General features: G+C 36.8%; 1 long non-coding RNA gene across 1 annotated transcript; it reads left to right on the top strand.

Moving 5' to 3' along the window:
• Window positions 1-5,721: 5,721 nt before the first annotated feature.
• LOC149672372 (uncharacterized) lies at window positions 5,722-6,423 on the top strand. Its single transcript, XR_016367131.1, has 2 exons — window positions 5,722-5,772; window positions 5,833-6,423. It is a non-coding gene; the product is annotated as an uncharacterized LOC149672372 (long non-coding RNA).
• Window positions 6,424-17,408: the final 10,985 nt, after the last annotated feature.

The following is a 17,408-nucleotide window of genomic DNA, read 5'->3' as shown; positions in this document are numbered from 1 at the left end:
TGTTTTAGGGGCGAATGTTTGGAAGGCCATATCTCCGTGACAAAATGTTGTACACCCCATGTTCTTTGGTACTTTCCGCTCAGTTTGGTCCCATAAACACGCCCCTTAATTTGTGATGGACTTTTCAGAAACACCCTGTATAATATTAATTAAATTGCAGTATTATATTAATTTAATTAGAGTAAATTCCTCAGTAAACTTACTTGAAACGTCATTATTTATTTAAAACTCGTGAAGATAGGTTTACTTTAATCTTGATTAAATTACAGGATTATATTCATGAAACTATGGTAACTTCCTCAATCGGTTAATTTTAAACTTAATTAAACAACATCATTATTTATTAAGTTATCATTAATCTCACTCGTGAGCTTGGACTGCTAGCTTAACAAGCAGATTAGTTTTGATGACACGATATCACGGGTTAACTCATGGTGAACTTTGAATGCTCATTCGTTTCTCTCTACATAAAAGACTGGTAAGGTTTAAAGAAAAGAACTTTGAGCTTCAGACATGACTTTGAGGCTGTCTATTTTGCAAGTTTTGGCGCTTCTTATTTTAAAAAGCACTCTAACTGTGTAAGTACCTGTAACTCAGTGGTAGCAAACAGGTTTTCTTATCGGTAGCGTTAACGTTGGTAGGTTCAAGACTCCTCTGGATTCCGAAATTTATTAAATAAAATAAATTTACGTTTAGCTACCCACATCCATCTGTTCGCATTTCTGACCATTATTTACGAATTTGAATATTTTCAATATCCCGAAAATGAGCGGGGAGAGGGCGTAGAAAAGGCGCCCGGCTAGATATAATAAAGTCTATCATGGGGAAAAAGAAGGAACACGCTAAATGAGAGAAAAAAGGGGGTAGTAAATGTTCTGTATATGAGAGAAAAAAGGGGGTAGTAAATGTTCCGTATAAATGCACGACTTTTTCATGCATCAATAGAAAAAGTACAAGCTGGCCCAGCAACCAGAACATTTTGCACACCCAATCAATTTATAGGACATTTGTCCAGTGAGGCAGTGACCCGTATAAGTGTCTCAAACTTATCTTATTTCTGTCCCTGCTTAAAATAAAACCGACGAAATAAATCACAGCTAGAAAAGGTTGAATTGGGGCGGAAATAACTCAAATACTTTGAGCCTCCTGGAAATTCGCGAGAGTGCAAATAAGCAGAAAACTTGAAATGTATCCAGGGACACTATTCTCTAAAAATTTCAATGATTAAATACCCAAATCCAAATGTAAACATTAGGGTTGGTTCCATAAGGAGAGAGAGCTTAAAACCCTATTCTCTAACCCAAATCTAAATCGACATTTGAATCTTCCGCCAAACACTTCACCATCTCAAATTATTCTCTTATTTCTTTAACCCAAATCGACATTTGAATCTCCCGCGAAACACTTACCCAAATAATCGTCAATTCCTCATTCATTGTATAATTTTATTTCAGCATAAATTACACTAAGGCAGTAAATTAATTACTACGATAAATTAATTTATTACTTTAAAATTAGAATTTTATTCATTTTAAAACTAAGCTTTTCCTGAAGGTTTTGAACCGTTTAATTGAAATTATTTAAACTATTAGTGATGATCAATTGGCCAATATCGTAAAGTAACCGATGCCAATACCAATTTATTTAAAATCAATGAAACGAAAATATCAATATCAAACAATTATCCACTGGAAAAGATATCAAGCTATTCTTTAATTTAAATTTCTCAGGTTAAGTTTCGAAAGAAGATGAATTTTATTATTTTCTGACACCAAAAGGGGCAGCTTCTTTGCATAATTCCTGAAGTTTTTCTATTCCAAAATAGAAACGTTAACGTTTTGTGATATGAAAGGAGAAATATAAATAAAATTTTCGTTTCTTTTGAACAAGTTTCTATAAAGGAACTTTAATCAAACGGCCATTTGTATGAGTACACTTACCGATAATGGATTTTACTCATCTAGACAATTACTACGTCTTTTAATTAATATAAATACTACCTGAATATTTTTTTACTAATGTTACATTAATCACAATGTTTAGAGCCCAGCATTATCTATCCATTATCCAAGTTATTTTACCTTCATCCATACTCGAAAATTATCCACATAACTCATATGATAAATCGTATTATAATCCACCACTTTGTTTATAATTGGTTATTCACCAATTTGTGGATAATAGATAGATAATGCCGAGCTCTAAAAATTAATCACAATGTTTAGTAAATAATACAATTACCCGCAGTGTTTACAAAAATTATACTTAGCTTGAAAATTGATATTTAAATCTAAGTAGGAAATTCAGTTAAGATTTGATAATTTTAGTTTTTATTGAACTAGTTTCTATATAGGAACTTAAATCAATTGGCCGTTTGTATACACTTACCGACAATTGATTTTACTAATCGGGAATCAGTTTATAACAATAAATCGGAACTTCAAGTGTCACAGGACAGTAGATCACAAAAATTATACTTAGCTTGATAAATTAATATTTAAATGAAAGTAGAAAATTCAGTTAAGCAAAGGCTTAGAGCATTGCCGTCGTCAGTCCGCAAGGTTCCCGCGTACGTAATATAAGCCGGTCTACCGTAAAATCTGGCGCGTTTAGACCAGAGATCTCTCCTTCGTTTATTCTCAGTATCAGCTTAAGCTAAAAATACGAGGTTCCCTACGTATATAATTTACGATACCTCTGATAACGCGTGCGGTCTCTAGAGCCGCGCCAATCTCCCCCTAGTTTATTCTCAGTATAATCATAAGCTTAAAATACGAGGTTACTAACCCGCACGTCGCGCTCGGCATTCGAGGGATCAGGCAAATAGCGTAATACGCTTCCCATCGTACACCCTCAGAAAGACTTTATTACGGAGCGGCTTTCCCCTCGTCAACTAGAAACGAACATGACGCCCGAGGGATCAGCCACTGGCGTATTTCCCCGGTATTACCTTTTTGGTGGTTTTAATGCCCTAAATTCGGGAGATATGCCTTTAATCCTTTCTAATATTGAAATAAAAACTTTAAAATGTAATCCCGAGTGTATTTTCGCGTTAAACGGCGTTATACGCTTCCCATCTTAAACCCTCAGAAAGACTTTATTACAGAGTGGCTTCTCCCTCGTCAAATTTTCCGTATGGAGTAATTTTTTTGCAAACGCCATCTAGATGTCGTGTGCAAAATAAAAAACGCTGTCTTGTCCAAACTAAATCTTTAAGATAAAACTTTTAGGTGATATTATCAGTATCTCTATTCCATCACATTTTTCTTACGAGGCAAAAGGTGTCGTATCAGACCGTTAAAGCCGTTGCTATATTGTTGTTCCACTTTTAACATTTCTTAAGTAATTAGTCGCTCCTTTCAATACTAAATGATAATTTGGACCAATTTAGAGCATCTAGAGGCGCGTCTCATGTAGTAGTATTTCCGTTAGAAAATACTCCATTAAATAATTCTAGTAAAGCGCCATGGTTATTTGCAGGAATACATAGATTTACTTCTTGGAATCTATAAGAGGCCATAGACCCCACAAAAATACTTGATTGACTGTGAGGGGAAGCGCCAAAAACCTTTAAACCGCCTGCTCCTCCTTCCTCGCGTCTCGTTGGTTATGCGAGTTTGTGGGACAGATCGAGATCATGACCTTTTAAGCTGTCGTCTGCATCAGTTTCGGCTCCGAAATGGTCGGGAAGTGCGAGAACTTGGAATAGTTTGACGTTAACGACGTTTTGTAGCGGAAATTTCTCTAACTGTAACTAAAGTCAACGATTTAGAAGTTATTGTATTTCGAAATTCAGTATTGAAAGCGAATGCTATATTAATTTCGAAAAAAGAGGACGTTACCTCCCCTTTAACATAGGGGATACTGATGTTTTATTTTTGTATAACTTTGGTGAAGAGTGGAAGGAAATAAATTGTTTCTCCAATCTGTGAGAATAGTAATATCGAGATCTTAACTGAAATAAGTCTCCAAGTATTTTCGCCTTTTTTTCGAAACGTAATCCTAGGTCTACTCGTTCAGACGACGTATCATGGTTACGTTTGGGTTCACCGCGCGTAGGTCGCCGGAGTCGCGGCGTAAGTCGCAAAATACGTCACTGTCACGTGGTTTTCAAGATCAAATAAATTATGCATGACGTCAACGGTGACTGTTTCTACAACTCCTCCCCTTTCAGTCAGACACCCAGGACCATAAAATGGCCTTTTAAAGATTTCAAGTAGTAAATCTAGGTATTCCTGCTTCTACTACTACTACGGCTCGGGTCAAACTAAAATCCTTATTGTATACTACGATGTGGCTAAAAAGCGTGCAAAATTTCTCCTTTTTTACCACGTGCCTGTACTGTTGCACCCAGGCCCATTTGGCCGAATCCCATTAGACCGTATGTCCCATTGAACCGAATCCCGTTGTTCATCATCACTAGTTTCACCGTCTTCAAGTTGATTTTCACTGGTTTCTCTGTTTTCAAGTTGGTACACGCAGGTTTCTCTGTTTTCAAATTGGTAGACTTTGTTGTTACCTCTCCGAGTGACGTATGTCACGTGAGAGGTATTACACCGGCCGTGTCTGTCTGTGTGTGTGTGTGTGTGTGTGTGTGTCTGTCTGTCAGACCCCACGTGACCGCGTTCGCAGTTTGCGTATCGGAGCAAACGTGTTCCCAATTTCCGGACTGCATTGACAGTTCACGGAAATTTGGGTTTGTCTCCTCTGGCTATTCTACTTGAGTTCCAACACCACCAGCTTTGGTTTTCGTCCACTCCACATGGACACTAGTCTGTATGTGCTTGCTTCCAAGCACCACCAACTTCAGTTCTTCGTCAATTTTACCTTGACTCCAGCTTCTATGCACCACCATCTTCTGTTCTTCGTCAATTCCACATTGACACCAGCTTCATTGCACCACCATCTTCTGTTCTTCGTCAATTCCACATTGACACCAGCTTCATTGCACCACCATCTTCAGGTCTTTGTCCATTCCACATGGACGCCAGTCAGTCCATTCTGGCTTCTCTTCCTTCGTCATCGTTTGGTTTCAAGATATACGCGGCGAGCGGCTAGGGTTACGAGAAACGTCTAGCCTCCCAATGGCAGGGCTTCCACCATCGGTTCACGCGAATGCGTTTTTATCTATTATTTGGTTTTAAGATATACGCGGCGATCAGCTAGGGTTACGAGAAACGTCTAGCCTCCCAATGGCAGGGCTTCCACCAAAGGTTCACGCGAATGCGTTTTTATCTATTATTATAATGGAAACGGATCGTATATATACCCCAAAATTTGAAGAAAGCGGGCAAGAAGGGTACCCTTCACTTTAAACGTCAATATTAGCAAAGTTTCGAAAGATATTATGAACAACTTTATTTTAAACGATTTAACTATTTTTAAAGTTATTTACTGGCGATTAAAATAATTATAAATAATTATATTTATTTAAATATTAAAGATAAACCCAAGTACCGAAGTCGTTAAATCATTGCCTCCTATATCTATCAAGGCCCGTGCATTGCGTTATATTTCCTACATTGCCTCCTGTATCTATCTAGGCCCGTGCATTGCGATATATTTTTGAGAACAACAACCAAAATGGGAAGCTCCTCTCAGAACCATAATAATTTGTTTTCTCTGTTATATGAAATGAAAATATGGATAATATTTTCGGCAATTCGATTTGAATGGCTCTTTCTGATGTATCATTCTCTCAGCACTGTTCATAATGGACAGGAACGTAGAGATTCGAGACACTTGGAATTACGATAGTGTTTCAAATCCTCTGTAATGAGGGCTTAACGACTTGGAGTGACTGGAAAGATAGATACACATCCTATTTTTTAGTTGTACCATGCGTACCACAATGTTGCCAGGCGTTTATTGAAGGATGCTTGGGTACTTGGTACAGACTGTTACGTCTACCAAGTTTCCTAGCATCCAAGAATAAATAGGATTCATAGAAGCCAGTGTTATGGGCATGTCATGGGTCAAGTCGTTAAATATATCGACGCAGTTAAATAGCTGATGGCATTATTTTATCCACTTTCTCATTGCGTTTCGAGTGGAAGTTCAACTTTGGCACGGACGACAGATGGCGCTCTTAACCTTCTGCTTCTACCCCCAAAAATCGCTGTTGTCTGCTCGTTTTCCCCTTCCGCGCTTTTTCGTTATAAACTTATGATTTAACGAACTGTTAAGATAAAATTTCATATTTCCTTAAACAGATAAGCTTCTACTCCTTTCATCTTACTCCCAGTTAGATTTAACCTTGTTAAAACATAATCAGATGAATTTGAGTTATAATGTCGTAAAATCCTGTGCATACAGTTACCTAGGAGTGATAGAGACATTTTTACCGATGTCTAGAGATGTTAAGCTTAAGCGAAATTGTTTTACGTTTGAATAAAAATACCGCTTCCAGTAGTGGGTTTATAGTACTCCTTGTTTGTGTAAGATTAGTGTAGCTGTAGAGCGTTGTTGCTGTTTAGTTTATACGCCCCCTAGGCCTATTTGTGAAAGACCTTTTTTACGCACTTTTATCATTCTTTATTTGAAAAAAGTGTTGGCAATGTATATTTTTTAAATATGACGGAATTGCTGTTGGTATGATAGCGCCCTATTAGCGAAAAAAACCTTTTTTTAAACAGTTGATTCATTCTTTGATAGAATTTCGAAGGAAGCAGTTAAGTTTTAAATTTGCTCTATTAATTTTGTTCGGCAAATAATATAATTAAGCCTTACGTATTACTGAAGGAGATTGATTTTGCCAACCTGTGTGAGTATTTAACTGTTTAATAATTATTTTGGTTAAGTGGGAGCCTAGCTTATGTGTGATTGGGTTGTGGCTTCCATGATTTGGGCACATTTGCTTTTTGTGTGGCGAGGTATGATTCAGCTTTGATATGGACAAATGTTACAAATCATACTGGTAGACTAAGAATGCGGTTGAGGTATAGCGAGAGAGTAGAGTTTCCACAGCAATTGAGAGATATTGAAAAGGCTTGAACAATAGACTATTTTAAAATTCAATTCCTGCACTTGCAAAGAATTAAAAAAAGCGATAGATGCATATATTAAGGTTGTTTAAGGGGTAGTGATAGTCATCTCCACTCGGAGAGGTAATATTTTGGCTTTCCCAACTTGTTTTTTATTGAGCTGTAGTGTAGAAATAATATCGAACCGACAAGAAATTAATAATTATTTATTATTTATTGATAAATACGTTAATGAAGTTAAATGAACATTTCAACTCGAGATGTAAGACCGAAAGGGGCGTCGAAAAATGTCACTATGAAAAAAATTAAATTTGTCTTCGCATTTTCCGAATTAAACCCCTGATGGTTTTATTTAACATTGATCGTTATCTATTAGGTCACTACCATCTCTAATACAATGCCTTAAAATGTGCAACAGAAGCATTTTTATGTGACATTTTGAATATGCGCTTAGTAGCCGTTAGATGGCTCTTTCTAAGGCGAATTTTCGCCATGACGAAAGTAAATTCGTACTGCGCAGTCTCACATGATGTCACGTCTTTCGTTTATGGCGGACTATGGGTGCAATAGACCGATAAAAATATTCGCCTACTAGTTGTTTTTACCGCAATACACACCATCTCGAGTGGCTCAAAAGTGTGGTCCTTCATGAATGGTTGGAATATGTGGGCAACTTAGTAGAGCGTTTTATACTAATAACGCTGTGACTAGTTGACCATCAAAAACAAATTGTTGCCAGATGTTTTTTAACGTTTAACGATCAGGCAGGGAAATAAGGTTTTAATTTTTATGGATAAAGCTGATTTGTCACGACCGCATATATTGTTCACAGTTATGTCATTGTCGCAACATAACAGTAACCAGGGCATCGTTCATTGGAAAAGATCAGCGCAGCTGTTAAGATATGTGGTTTCAACAGCAGACATGGGCCTAATTTCAAACCAGAACAAAAGTTTCAAATATCAATCTATTCAGACAGCGACTGAGGTAACATTGACAAGACGATATTGTTACGGCTTTTTGTGCTTACTAGATTGTAAGGATGTCCCTATAACACCAAAAGGTTTACCCCCTTACTTCCCCCCTTCAGGGGGTTAAAGTGTTTTGGTGTTATAGGGACATCAAACGCGTTGGGGGGACATGGTGGGTAAAAATTGATGACTTCACGTTTTAAGTGACGTTGTTGGCGGGTAATTTGAATTGTTGCGCCACTTGGTGGGGTTTTTTTGGCGGAGACTTTTATCGTCCTTGGTGGTGCATGTGATCGATTGTTGCGCCTTCTGGTGGTGGGTTTTTTATGGCGTCACGTGGCTGATACCTGTAGGGATAGGCTTATGCTATTTTAGGCTTATTCTATGGTAGATCCTAATAGATATGCTTATGCTATTTTGGGCCTATTCTATGGAAGATTCTGGTAGGCTTATGCTGTATAAGATCTTGAAAGATAGGCTTAGGCTAGGTTATTCTATGGTAGATCCTGAAGGATAAACTTATGCGAGGCGTATTCTATGGTAGATCCTAGTAGTCTTATGCTGTATTAGATCTTGAAACATAGGATTTTGCTAGGTTTATTCTTGGTAAATGCTGAAAAATATAGTCTTATGCTAAGTTATTCTATGTTATTTTTATGTTAATTTTACCATGACGCGTGATAACCGTGCGCGGATAAAATGCTGGATTTCATACAAATTATAACAAATTACACGTGATTTATATAAAATACATGCAAAAGTCATAGCTGACTACTACTAAAATACACATGAATATTGATTAAAATAGTGGCATTTATATAATACTACCTAAAAAACACCAATTTTACCCTGCACTAGTGGCTTATTAGAAACTAATACTGAATTTTATACGAATAATACTAAACTACAAGGGATTTATATAAAATACATGCAATAGTTATAGCTGACTATTACTAAAATACACATGAATATTGATTAATATGTCGGCATTTATATAATACTACCTCAAAATAACCAATTTTACCATGCACAAGTAGCTTTACAGAAATTAATACAGAATTTCATACGAATATACTAAACTACAAGAGATTCATATAAAATACATGCAAAATTTATAGCTGAATACTGACACACAATACACATGAACTGCCTAAAAAACACAAATTTTACCATCCACAAGTGGCTTATTAGAAATTAATACTGAATTTCATACGAATAATACTAAAGTACATATGAATATTGACTAAAATACAAACAATGTGACGATGCATTGTGAAACATACCCTTTTTTATGAAGCTAAAGTTGTTTTGTATTAACAATGATGCTTCCACAATTCTATTCCATCTCCAAACTCACTGCTGCACCTGCTTTAAATCGCTGGTGAATCATCTGTCCATTCGTAACACGGGCACAAGTCCTTAATCCGGTATTTAAACTCACCGCACAGAGTACAAAAGCTTCGCTCGTCAGGAAGATGTCTTCGCTCTTTATGGGTCGACATACGGATAAACTTTTTAGATTGAATTAAAACAACGTCTGAAGTGCGCACAGGCACGTGATGTGCAGAAATAATTTAATTGGCCGCAGTCAGGCACGTCTTTTAAAGTCCCATCACAATCAGGGCAGTGTAGATGACCCGTACGTGGCATGGGGACATACCCAAATTTTTGAGGTTTTCATGAATGTTTTCGGCTATACCGAAAGAGATGTAGTCAGATGAATGATATATACCGGAGTATTACTTATCATGATAAAAAACTTGCCGATCTTAACATTTCCGAGTAAAGTATACACGAATATGGCTAGACTGTTTCATATTTTTTCTATTTAGCACACATTTTAAGGGACATTTTTACCGAAAAAAAAACGTGCATCGGAGGAAACACATGATTTCTTTTTAGCCTTGTCACCAACCTTTCTCTCCTGAGTTCGGAAATGAAATGACTCTATAGTTTACAAAATTCCTTTTTTGGCCACCCAGGTGTATGTTATATGGCATTATGGGGAGGAAGGGGTCGAACTTGGTTCACAACAAAGGAATTTAACCCCTTTCATCTGTTTCTTAGATACATTGGATTTTATTTTGTCCTTTCTTTAATTGGGGCATTCCTAAACATTAAACGCCAAGTCTTTACAAGTTATGTTTTTTTAGCGTTAGGTGAAATCAATAAGACAACATATCATTAGACCGAAGCATTAACCTCATACGTACTATAGTTATCAAAATTATGGGCCGTGTAATCAAAAATTTGTGGAAAACGTAAAACAGTAATGTATTCACAATGCATTTCGTGTTAGAAGTAAATATCCATCGAAACGTTTTTGATCAACTACGAGACATTTTATCGAAATGAAAATGATAACTTACAATTCCTAAAAACCCATAGGAATACATGGTAAATTGAATAAGCCACCGAAACGAAATCAGCCCTCTAGGTTAAATTTTACCGAAACGAAACGCGTCATTTGAAAAACATTTCAAATTGTTAAAAACGCTGAGTTAAATTCTACTAAGATTTATCAAATTTCGTGTTAGAAGTAAAATCCATCGAAACGTTTTTGATCATTTGCTTTACATTTCATCGAAACGAAAACGATAATTTGCAATTCCTAAAAACCCATAGGAATACACGGGAAACTGAATAATCCACCGAAACGAAATCAGTAATCTACATTACACTTTATCGACACAAAACGGGTCATTTGAAAAACATTTCAAATGATTAAAAATGTTGAGTTAAATTCATTTATTAAAGATTTATCAAAATTGCTCTCTTTCACCAAAAAAACTTTAATTTAGAAAATTTCAACCACCAATTAAGAATTTAGTATACATTCCCAAATGATATATACTCCTCTCAAGGGGAATCAACAAAGATGTTAAGGGCAAATTAAAATGATATTAAAAAATAACTCAGTCTGTTCAACTGTATGGCTGAAGCATTCGTTTCCCATAGGTGTGGGAGATTTCTACGCTCTCCCCATCCCAATTATACTTGGATGAAGCTACTCGTCTAAATCGGATCTCCAGAGTGGGTAGGTAGCTTGGGTAGTTCTTTGTCCGGTGTCTTCTCTATTATGGGCGGCCGTTTATGCATTCAGTTTAAAATGTTATTTTCTTGTTGTCGTCTATACCTGGCTATCTACTTTGAACGAGTAGTAAGGAGATTATGAATGCCGGAAGAGAAAATTATTTGTAAGGGCTGAGAATTATTGCTAGTGAAATGTACATATTTTTTAGGCTTTCAGCTTTCTAACTTCTTATTTTTGAGAGAACCTCACTTCTCTATAGAGATCTTTACATGCGTGTGTTTTTTTAGAATGGCAAATCTAAAGGAGAGATGTACCTAAAGTTTAGATGTAACTGACATGGGCCAACTTTAATTTTAAAAAAATATATACAATAAATGACCATATATTTATTTTTTTCTATTTAACTAGGTGAAAAACATTAACTAAAAATTAAACAAGGCTTAGCATTTGCACAAGGTGAGAGTGGGAGTTGTGGCGACGGGGGCTGCGATGGCGATTGGGGTGGCAGTGGAAAGATGGCGATGAGGGGGGTTGAGGAGAGTACGGCGTATAAACGCCGTAGACGTATCTGTAGAGAAATTTTTATGATCTACTCTTTTAAAAATAATATTGCCCCTTAATATTTTATTTCTGCTGGGACTGGTCAAGTGCTGGTGGTTAAGACGGAGCAGGAGATGGGGGTAGAGGGGAGAACGGTGTATCGACTCCGTAGATGTAACTATAGAGAAGAGTTTTAAGACCTCTTTTAAAAAGTATAATTTCATAAAATTTTCTTACCGTTGCGAAAGGTCGAGAGGGTACGTTTGTTCCATATCGATTTTCTTTTTATTTACTTTTTTTCTTTAAAAAACCTCTTATACTACACTTTCTTTTCTCGACGTCAAGTTCAAAGGGAGGATTTCGAGGGGTACGACCCCAGCCCTGTATACTTTTTCCGTGTCTTGAAATAACACGATGCCCCCCTCCCCCATGTTATTTTCTTGCAAGGCCACCTTCATAAAAGTATATTGCCCCCTTTCATCAAGTATAAACTCTATTGTGATATATTTTTTTCTTGAAGGGGTTTTGGGGGACTATGTTCATTCTTTGTGTTCTCGTTTAGGATCAATACAATTCTGGTAAAAACATCTTCCCTTCCGATCCCGTGATTACCTAGCAGGCGGATACCATAAAATTCTTCTAGCTTTGGTAGATTTTCAAAAAGTGTTCCTTAAGGGTGTAATTACTTTGCAGTCGGCAACCGTGTTAGGGAATAACTTCGATAACAAGCTAACGCCATTAAGGAAGACTATATAAACATTTCAAAAATGTACGATATATACGGAATCAGTTTAGGACACCTTAATACAAACGCTACAGGACCATCACGAAGAAACTATAATAGGCCGGAAATGGATGTTTTGTCAACGCAAGGCTCCAATCTTAAATTTGGTATTCCTTTGATGTTTGATCGATAGTGAGCTTCTTCAGCTCTTGCACCCCCTCCCCCTTTTTTCAATTGAAAACTTAAAGAAGATAATGCCTAGTTCTGTACACCGTCTGTACATCATTAACAACATTTTTTGAATCATCTACTTTGCCACGACCAATGCTAAGATAATAATTTACATCTTCTGTAATTCCATAAATATTCATTGGAAATTTGAAAATGTTCACTACTTCAGAAGACGTTTAACTATTATAATAAAAAACTAAAAGGCTTAACTGAAGCCAAAATATATTAGCACCGTAAAATGTCATTAAGAAACTACACTATTATAGAACTATTTTAGCCACAATTTATATACCATGTAAGAAAACATCCTCGAAAGTTACACTATAATATATCCTCACATGTATATTAACGAACAATTTTCCATACAATGATGCTTCTCTACCGTGCTTGAAGCGGTATTAACATCTTTGTTGATCCCCCCTTGAGAGTAGTATATACCATTAAGGAATGTATCCTAAATTCTTAATCGGTGGTTGAAATTTTGCTAAATTAAAAGTTTTTTTTGGTGAAACAGAGTAATTTTGATAACTCTTTAATTAATAAATTTAGCTCAACGTTTTTAATCATTTGAAATGTTTTTCAAATGACCCGTTTCGTGTCGATAAAGTGTAATGTAGATTACTGATTTCGTTTCGGTGGATTATTGAACTTCCCTTGTATTCCAATGGGGTTTTAGGAATTGTAAATTATCGTTTTCGTTTCCATGAAATGTAATGCAAATGATCATACCGTTTCGATGGATTTTACTTCTAACACGAAATTTGATAAATCTTAGTAGAATTTAACTCAACAATTTTAAATGTTTTTCAAATGACGCGTTTCGTTTCGGTAAAATGTAACCTAGAGGGCTGATTTGGTTTCGGTGGCTTATTCAATTTACCATGTATTCCTAGGGGTTTTTAAGAATTGTAAATTATCGTTTTCGTTTCGATGAAACGCAAATGATCAAAAACGTTTCGATGGATTTTTACTTCTAACACGAAATGCATTGTGAATACATTACTATTTTACGTTTTCCACAAATTTTTAATTACACGGCCCAACTAGAATAACCTAGCATATGCCTGTTTCAGGATCTACCATAGAATAAACTAGCATGGACCAATCATTCAGGATCTAACATAGAATAGCTTAGCATAAGACTATATTTTTCAGCATTTACCAAGAATAAACCTAGCAAAAGCCTATGTTTCAAAATCTAATACAGCATAAGACTACCAGGATCTACCATAGAATAAGCCTAGCATAAGCCTATCTTTCAAGATCTAACACAGCATAAGCCTACCAGGATCTTCCATAGAATATGCCCAAAATAGCATAAGCATATCTTTTAGGATCTACAATAGAATAAGCCTAAAATAGCATAAGCCTATCCCTACAGGTATCAGCCACGTGACGCCATAAAAAACCCACCACCAGAAGGCGCAACAATCGATCACATGCACCACCAAGGACGATAAAAGTCTCCGCCAAAAAAAACCCCACCAAGTGGCGCAACAATTCAAATTACCCGCCAACAACGTCACTTAAAACGTGAAGTCATCAATTTTTACCCACCATGTCCCCCCAACGCGTTTGATGTCCCTATAACACCAAAACACTTTAACCCCCTGAAGGGGGGAAGTAAGGGGGTAAACCTTTTGGTGTTATAGGGACATCCTTACAATCTAGTAAGCACAAAAAGCCGTAACAATATCGTCTTGTCAATGTTACCTCAGTCGCTGTCTGAATAGATTGATATTTGAAACTTTTGTTCTGGTTTGAAATTAGGCCCATGTCTTCTGTTGAAACAACATATCTTAACAGCTGCGCTAATCTTTTCCAATGAACGATGCCCTGGTTACTGTTATGTTGCGACAATGGTATAACTGTGAACAATATATGCGGTCGTGTCGTGTCTTCTGGGCTAGGAACAATGTAAATCCAATGAGAGATATATAAGTATATTTTTTCATCTCTTCTTGCTCTCCTTGGTATATGGACAGTAATTTCCGGATAAGACTTCACCGGAGTTGATGATAGAAGTACTGGTACGTCGCAACTAATCCGGAAACGTTTTTCGAGTTCTTTGCAACTAGTGTCTTTTATATATTCATTGATCCGTCCTTCCTGCTTTCGAAATCAACCCCGAGGGTTTTCTTGATTGAGCCAAGAATCTTTAGCTGATACGTACTCGATATCAGTCGTGAAACGTGTTGAAGCCTTAATTAATTTGCAGCTAAGACTGCAAAGTCGTCGACGTAGACAAGAACTATTGCTCGAAAAGGTCTAAAGTAGATGCAATCTGTTCCATGGGATTTTCAGAAACCCAGTTCACTAAAGGCCTTATCCAACTCAAGTTACAATTGACGACCAATTTAGGGCAACCTGTGAATTGCTTCCAGTTATTGGAGACAAGTTGCTGGACCTCAGGCCACCTACCCATGGACAGGCATGAGGATAGGGTGCTAGGTTAGCAAAGTGTAACGCCTGACGAAAGCGCCGCGGTGGCGGCTACTGGAAATTCATCTCCACAAACAGACTCAAGTGAAAAATTTTAATTCTTTATTCTTGCTCCCTCGAGAACAGTGGCCTAATAGGCGTCAATAGATGCCAAATATCTTATAAATGTGCCAAAGTGAGTAAACCTTTATCATTCGTTTATTTTTGTTCATCTAATTAAAGATTTAGACACGTTATATTTATAATAGTTTAGTAAATATAACTATGGGTTACTTTTTAAGACGTATATAATACTAAGCCTTGGCCAAAAAACGAATTTTGTCTCTTTCAATGATCACGTGTCACTTGTGGAGATATATTGCGGTCCGCCGACACATGAGGGCGCGTGCTACGCGTTTCAATTCGAAAACCGCGGTTTAACACGGGGATGCCTGGCCATGGGTAGGTGGTCTGAGGCTGGACTATCCATAAAACCTGGAACATCCTTTTTTTCGTCTCCATAACACCCAGTGGGCCAAATTTCAATGGGTCACGATTTCAATGCATAGAGAGGTGCTGGCTAGCCCCTATGCCATAGCTAACCGACAGCGCCCTATATTAACCATTACCATTAACCTCTGCAAGTTTTGATGGAAAGGAGAAACCGGGTTAGACCACGGAGGAAAACTCATTTAACAAGTGGGGAGAGAACTTGCCAACTCTACGCAGAAGGGTTTGTTCCCAGAATTTTCACCCGGTGCCACAGTCTTGGATCGAACCGGGGACCTTTTCTTGCTGCAAGACGAAAGTGCTAACCACCTCACCACCCCACCTATATATATTTCATGATTCAGATTCCCATTCTTCACAACCATGTTTGTATGTAGCAAACCAAAGATAACGACGAAAACGGTGATAAACAATCGTATAAGAGTGAAATTGATGATAGGCGAGAAAGTCTGGTCATAGTCGATTCCCTCCACCTTGTTGAAACCTCTAGCAACTGAATTTTCTTTATAACAAATTATTTGGCCTGCATTATTTTTCTTCAAGGTATAAACCCATCTACAGCCGATGATCTTATTACTAGAATAAATGATGACTTCCTCCATAACCTTGTGTTCCCGTTCTTCTACAATTCCTGCTTTCCACCGGTCTTTCTGAGACTGTAGTGCTGTTAAATATTGCAAATGCTTTTCGGAATTGCGATGCCCTTACTAATGATTCAAAGTTTCTGAAACCTCGCTGGGTTTAACAACGGAGAAATTTCAAAGTGCCTCGAAAGGGTTTTGAATAAAAAAATTTAAACAGTGTAGAAAATACACAAAAAGATGTTAATGTTATGGTTTGATCCATCTGTTATGAAACGCCACGTGACTATTTTGACGACGTGGTAATGGCTTCACCGAAAGTAGAATTTTTAAGCGTTAAGCACTGACAGGATTTACCTCATCTTGATCGTTCAGTCCTTCCTTTAATTGTCTTTTGCCATTCAGGATAGATTAACTTAAAGTTAGCGTTGGAATTAAGTTCAGAAATATTGTGGATTCCTGAAACTATTCGTATCTTGAATTTGTGTTTATTTATATCATGAATATATTAAACCGTTTGAAAAAATTATGTAACGAAGTTTCATTTTTTGATATCACACCCATTACTGGGACTGATTATCAAAGAACATGTAGTCGCCTGAGAGAAATTTTCATTTAGGCTGACTATAACGCACTGAAAATATTTCTAGGGTGAAATGGCGACGGCCAATTCGTTGACCTTTGATGTCCCATATGAAATATAAAGAAAGCGCTGGGAATCGTTACCGTTCGAGGCAAACCGTTTTACCTTGAATACTTCTTGGTGCAAAGGAAAGTCGCTGCACACATGCTATACAACGTGTACGGCGCGTTATATATGATTTCTTAAAGGACTGCGATATTACAAGGTAAATTGAACTTAGTATTTTAAGTTTGATTAGTATTATTAATTTTTAAGGGTTTTTCTTATCACTTCGGAGGAGTTTATTTGTTGATATTAAACGAAGTAACAATAATTTATATCAGATTAAGATATGGGGCTCAATAATTATTTTAGGTGTATAAATTCCGATTCCACTAGGCCTAAGATCTCGTAATTAGGGTTGCGAAAAATAGGTTTATTAATGGCTTTGACTAAGTAACGTAGGAACCATTATCCCCTCTGTTGCACTTTTTATAGGAAAGGTTCAGGTAACATAACATTATACCTTAAAAGAACGGCCTTTATCTAAATAGAAATGGATTAATATTAAAAATTAATAAATGGTCTTTTATGACAATGTAATTAGCAATTAATTTGTCTTAAAAACGAGAACTACTGCGTCGCCATTGGTTTAGTGGCGACTTTTAATTGAAACTCTTTCCTCTAAAGGGATTGGTTGAATATTCCACTGGATCACGGGCGTAAAAGGTATGATGTTATGTTAACCGAAAATTCTATTTAAAAAAAAATCTCGGAATAATACGTCCTTT

This window comes from Phalangium opilio, unplaced genomic scaffold, assembly GCF_054372755.1.
Source record: "Phalangium opilio isolate 3A_F unplaced genomic scaffold, DU_Popi_V2 ptg000053l_1, whole genome shotgun sequence".
In the NCBI taxonomy this organism is placed as follows: Eukaryota; Metazoa; Arthropoda; class Arachnida; order Opiliones; family Phalangiidae; genus Phalangium; species Phalangium opilio.
This window is presented reverse-complemented; position numbering and strand designations above follow the sequence as displayed.